Raw genomic sequence first — 6862 nt, 5'->3', positions numbered from 1 at the left:
CTCGCTGCATACAGGGAGTCTTTGAATCGCCATCCTGGAGCGAAAGCAGCGGTGCGGGCCAGCCGGGGAACAGGACCACAGACAGGGATCGCTGCATCCCCGCGTGGGTCTGGTGGATGTGCTGAGCTGCACGCCGAGCGCATGGAAATCGCCCCAAAACATCCATCGAAGCTCACCCCCGTGCCCCGTGTGTCAGGAGCCGGAGCAGGATGGTGTCGGCAGCTCCAGCCCTGCCCTGAGCGGCCCCGCACTCCTGCAGCCCTTTCCAGACGTAAGGAAGTGCCAAAGACAGAGCACTGTGCCGCGCGGTGAGCGCTGCCCTACACCGAGCATTCCCTTTCCTCCTTCGCTTTCCCCTGCCATCCCTTTGGCAGCAGGTGGTGTCTTTTTTACAAACCTGAGTGCCAAACCCGCGTGAAATTACTGAGCCGGTTACCCGACACAGAAATCTGATTGAGAAGCGCTCACTGCTCCCCTTCGGCACAAGAGGTCACGGTCAGGTTTGGAGCATCAGCACCCCACAGCTGCTGCTCTCCTCTGCAGGTGGCTGGGACTCCTCAGGGACACAGAAGGGCTTTCTGAATGCTAAACTTCATTTACTCAAGGCTAGAATTAATTTATTTGAAATATTTCTTTCAACTTAAATAAGTTTAAAATAAAGGCTGCTGCTACTCTCTCATTTTAAGCATCTCCATGTCCATCTGCCCTCATTTTGCTTTGCTCTGTGTGGAACTGCAGAGTGTGAAAAATGGCTTTTACACAAAGAACAAGTGCTAAAGGTAAACACAGGCTTAACGAACTCATTTATTTTGCTTACTTTACTTACGACTCATAAAACGTAAATCCTTTCATCTTGCAGCCCAAATAAATTGCCATGTTGGTTGCCTCTCGACTGTCACTGAGAGGGGACCTGGCTGGCACTGCAGTGCTGAAGAGGGGATGCCACACCAGTGCCACATCCCGGCTCTGGGCAGAAGACACTGTCCCGGGGGTCAGGAGAGGTGTGGGTCCCACAGCACCTCCCAGACTGAGTATGCCACAGATGAAAGGGCTAAATTGAGGCCACCCTGTCCTGAGACAAGTCAGGCAGGTTCTGGTCTGTGCAAAGGGGTGATGTGGCAGCTTGAAAGAAAGGGTAAACAGAGCTTGGTAAAAACTGCTTGAAGAAAATGATCCAAACGGTGAAAACAAGGCTGGGCAGTTGGGAAACTCAGGGAAAAGATTCCTCATCAGGAAATTCAAAAGAACTGAGGCAGCAGCCAGCACACCCCACCCTGTGTGTTCATTCACCAAGCATGAGGATGGCATTGTGAGCATATCCTACATAAACACCCGGGCGTTTTTCCAATCACAGGGGGTGAAATCACACCCACAGCATGAAACTGCAGGCAGACCATCACTGGCACAGAGAATCCTCTGCTCCTGTGCTGGCACAAATGGTGCCACACCAGAGATTTTGTCCCATCCATGCAACTCTTCCAGCACTGTGTGTAATCTCAGCTGAAATCACGCTTCTGGTAGCTGCAGTTCTCTGCAGAATCCCACCATCCTGACCTGATACATCTTCAAACTGCCTTGCACAGAACTGTACAGTCTACTGGAAAAAAAAAAAATCGGTATTTTTTGCCTTCTGCTTCAGGAACATGCCCAGCCTTTTCCTTTCCCCACTTTTATTTATGACTCCTCTCTTCTGTCTCTGCCACTGAGGTATTCATCCACGTGTTCCCATCATTTCAGATTCCCTTCCTGGGCCAGCTAATCCCTCAGCTGTTACAGCTCTCCATAACTCACATTTTGTGACCAACCACAACTCCCACAGTGATTCCATTTCAGCCCATTCCACACACAAGTGGAAGAATTCCTCCCTGAGAAGGAATTCATGCAAGAGAGGTAGAGATCAGTAAATGACTACCATAAAATTACCCTTCAGTTTTCCTTTTTTATTCTTCTGTATTTTTCCAGCAGCTGCTTAAAAATTGGTATTCAGTAATATAATGACCTGGTAACATTTAGCTCTTTGAGACATAGATATTTTATTTACTGAAAAAGCGTCACTAAATAACTTTATAAAAATATCCACCAGGCTTTGCAGCACTTCCAGGAAAATACATAAAATTCCTCCTCTCTTTATGCAATCATTGTTTGCTCCTTTTCAACCTGACAGATGGTACGAAAGTTTTGCACTTGACACTGATAATTGTCTTTCCCACAGGCATGTGATGATGTGCTCATTGCATCACTCCTGTCTTGGAATATTTTCTTAAAAGCTGGCTCACAAATGAAATCCTGGGAAAGGTGAGGGCAGGAACTGGTATTTCCACTTTTGCTCCTGGTTACGTGCTGTGGAAGTGATGTGATGTGTTTGAAACACAGATGTTAACACGGTCACTGTATAAATACATAAATACATTTATCCAGCGTTGTCCATCCACACTGACTGTCCTGTGGCCATCTCAGAAACCCCCTGAAAAATAAAGATACATTCTGTTAGTGAAAGGGATTCCTCACAACTTGAGGTGGAACTTACAGGCAAATTGTCCATCAGCTCTGCCATGTTAGATTGAAAGGAAGCACTAAATGGCCTCATGTTTTGAAGTATATTTTATTTCAAATTACACTCTTTTTTTTTTTAAACAGCCAAGTAAGATTTAATTTTTCAAGCAAGAGAAGATAGGCCAAGTACTGTATTGAAATGAAGTTTCTTGCTCAGTGAAGGGAGATAACCTGAACTCAGTGCAGCAGAGAAGCTTTACTGTGGGATTGCACGCAAGGAGCAGCAGGCCAGCCCGCTGGCTTTATGTCACACGCAGGTGACAGCCATGAGAGACAGGACAAGGGTGGCTATAAAAAGGCCTTGCAGTAACTGGATAAAGCACATCTTGGCACTATTAATGAACACAGAAGGGAGATGGATCAAGAACCTCTTTGCCAAAATAAACTTTATCACACTCTAATGTTGGAGAGAAGGAAGGAGCTCCATGAGCTCAGGAACACTTCATTAATAATGTATCAGTCCAATAACTCACTCCATCCCAAATGAGGCATCTGTTTCTCCCTTTTCGTATCTGGGAAGAGAAACAGATGACCCAAAATGCCAGTGCTTTTTCACCAGCTTTTTTTCCAAGTCATTTCAAGTTCCTGCAGTCAGAGGAATTGCTCAGGCCACGTCTCCTGTGGTTCACTGCTAATGTACAGACAGGTATATATATATTTTTGCATGAAGCTATGCAGTCAGTCTGCAAATATGAGCAGGGTCACTGACTATTGCAACAGCCCAGAAAGGTGCATGCTGCACTAACAGAAAAAAATTAGAAAGAGTGGAAACAAAATTTCCTCCACCATTGGGTATAAAATACACATACAGACAATTTTGAAAATTTACAGACTGGCATAGCAGAGGAGTTAGCACATAATCAAAGACATTTTTAAAATCTGCTGAAATGCTGTGAAAATTCAGGGCTGTAAACACCTGGGATGCTTAAAGTCTGAATTGGAACATTCAGCACATATTTGTCACTGGGCTGGAAAATGTTGCTGCTCTTCCAAACTCAGGGGTTGAAGGACAACAGAAGTATCTCAAGCTGTGGTGATTGCAGGGGTGTTTGGGTTTTGGTGGGGTTTTGTTAGATTTTATTTTTAGGTATGGCAAAGGCATTTTTGGAGCCTGGTGTACGGGCTGAGGCAGAAGCAGAGACACGAGACTACCAGAAAGATAGCAAGGACAATATATAGGGTGAATCATTAAATAAAAATGTTCTTTCTTGTTGGAGATGGACATAAAGGAATAGTAGCCAGCAAAATGAAGGCATAAACAGCCAAGACCACACGGGGAGCTGGTGGAGGAGGAGAAAGATGCTCGGGGGGGTGGTACCTCCCTGCAGGGTCCCGCATTCAGCTGAGCTCTGCTCCTTTGCTTCCCTCCTCCCTCACCCCAGGGCAGCACCCACTTCCTGCACTCCCCAAAGGCTCTGTGTCCTCTCCCACTCCCTGTCCTGCCCCACAGCTCAGCCCCAGGAATGGTGAGGGAATGGTGAGCTCCTGCCAGGGATCCTGCACGCTCCATCCTGCTGGATCCGAAGGTGGCGAGGCTCCGTGTGCGACAGCCAGATTGCTTCCTCACTACAAAACCAGAATGGCAATGATTAGATTAATTCATTCCCAGCCCTGGTTCACTCTGATCCCACTGCTGAGTCACACAACTCCTGCACAGTCCCTGCTTTTCCCACTTCCCTGGACACAAACCCAGGGCCCATTTCCCGGTCAGAAATGAGGCATTGTTTTGTACCAGAGCTCAGAGGCTGCAGAGAAAAGACATTTTCCACCATGCATGCATAACATTTCATTTGCCTTAGAATGAGATTCCTCTGCTCCTCTTATTAAAGACAGATTATTTTTACTTTGCTCATTACACAGACCTGTCTAAAGCACTGTGTGCAAGTATGAAAAAGAAATGAAAGCTCCAGTTGTGTCATTTCCCAGCAGAGCTGATGAATTGTACACTCGTGTGGCTGCTTTCAGCTGCTGTGTCTCATGAACCATGCTGCTAATTTCACATCTCAGTTACTGCAAAAATGCTAAATAAAGGGGATTTTTTTTCATTTTATCCCTAAAAATATGCATTTATTCACATGGCAAAAGTGATAAATCTAAACATTTGAAAAAAGTGATGGCTTCAAGTCAGCATCACCCACACAACTTTCATTTAGATCTTGTTTATCTGAAGTACTTCCAGCAGAGATATTAATTTAAGCTTTTCCTAACTCTCATGACCAGCCTCATCCTGCAGTTGATTTAGTTTTGCTGAGTAATACAGGATTTGGCTTTAATTCTTGAAATAATAGGAAACAGAAAGAAAGTCTACTAAAAAAATACACCTAAAATGAAATATTTGTGTGGTTTAGATATTTCTATTAGATTAGCTGTGCTATGTTCTCTTCCAGGAATTTTATGTCAACAAAATACAGCAGCAAAAATCACTCAGTAGGGTAAAAACCCAGAAAGGTTCCTCTGGAAAAGGTGTATTTAATGCAGCTGTAACACCATCGAGGGTTTATTATGGCACCTTACTCTTAAGTACATTGTTCCTCTTATGCAAATACATTTGTCACTAGGTAGATGTGCTGAAATATGGTTTAATCACACACCTTCATAATTCTGATCCCTTTTGACATGACAGTTTAAATAATGTAGGAAAAAACCCCTGGAAGCTGGGGCAATGCTTCAAGCTCCACCTAAAATGCTGTGGGATGAACAACTCTGGAGGGAAGGGATACTCTGGGCTCTGGGTGACCAATTCCCTGCAACAAATGCAGAAATAACTGGGGCTCCCGCATCTCACCTGTGCACAGGGTGTAGATGAACAAAACATTGCACAACCATTAAAAGAAAATAAATGTATGCTAAAATACCATACCTGTTTTTATGAAACTCTGAATGAAAATCAGTCATTAAGGCCAACTGGAAAAAACAAAGTAGAATTCATTAACTGTTAAGTCAACAAAAATCTGAAGAAAGATACAGATAAAACATTTAAAGTCCTTCATTTTGTTTTTCTATCATTTTAATCTTGCATTTCTTTATTTCAACCAAAATAATACAAAGAATACCTGGGAAAGAACCTGTTGTTAAAAAGTTGCTGTCTAGAAGAGCTTGAGAAGTTGTTTATTGCATGAGAACTCATTCCTGCAACCTGTGTGTGTACTGCCATGTGCAGACCTCTTGTCTTCTCAAAATGTATCAACATTTTACAGATCTTAATTTCTAAACCAGGAATAGAAGTATCAGTGAAGAACAGCTCTGCAAATTCTTCTACTTCCACTGGAGAACGTTTCCGTGGTACAGAGGCACTGGACACCTCCTAAGGGGTCCCACAGCTCAGAGGGTGGCACAGAGGATGATGCTAAGTGAGTACTTACCAGTCAAAAAAAATCAGTGATCAAGATGCACATCCTGAAATTACAGCCCTTCAGAAAGAGGTCACAGTCGACTATTCCCACAACGTAATTCAAGAATTGCCTAAAATTCATAGAAAACAGAAGCAAACACAGTATTTAGTCTGAACTGACAGCTGAGCATTAGCTTGGACAGGCTTCTCAGACACTGCAATCCCCTGGAAGTGCTGGAAATGCACAAAGGGCAGAACACAACGGAATATTCCCCAGTCGTTATCAAAGCAACTGCAGGATGTGATGCCAAATACTGGGAAGGCCACGTGTGGCAAAGGATCATTCTGGGCTGTAAACTGAGACACACACAAACAGAGAGGACGAGGAGTAACAGAGCAGTACTTACTCAGTGACGGGGCGGGAGGTCTGAGGCCACAGAGGGAGGCACTGCCAGCTCCTGGGGGATGGGTTCCATGGAGCAGCCCAGGACTGGCCCTGGCAAGGACAAACTGGGCCCTCCCCAGGCAGGGCAGAAGTGCCCTGGACAGGAGCTCCTGAGGCCACCCGGGGTCAGCTGGAGACACAGCTCCAGGGGCAGGTGGTGTCAAACCTGTCATCACCGTCCAGGGCTCGAGGGGTTTGGGAATTGTCCGCCAGGGCCTCTGCAGTGCCTCCCTGTCTGCACATCTGGGTGTTGGAGTCACTGTCTCCCTGTCTGCCTGCACACCTGGCTGCTGGAGCCATTGCTCTTTAGTGACTCTAGAACTGAACTTATTACAGCACCACCACACCAATCCAAGCCTAGTGAGAAGGGGTCACAGACTCCACTCACCAGCTGATCTTTAATTCTTGGCCCCTCTGAAGTGAGCAGCAGAAATCCCATTGCCTCAGCAGGGCCAGGATACCATTGGAAGGAATTTCCTTCATTTCAAATATGAAGAGTTGAAGCTCTTGGATTGCACGAAATGAGAAACAAA

Source organism: Corvus cornix, chromosome 12, assembly GCF_000738735.6.
Source record: "Corvus cornix cornix isolate S_Up_H32 chromosome 12, ASM73873v5, whole genome shotgun sequence".
Lineage (NCBI taxonomy): Eukaryota > Metazoa > Chordata > Aves > Passeriformes > Corvidae > Corvus > Corvus cornix.
The sequence above is the reverse complement of the archived record's forward strand: the minus strand, read 5'-3'. Positions refer to the sequence as shown.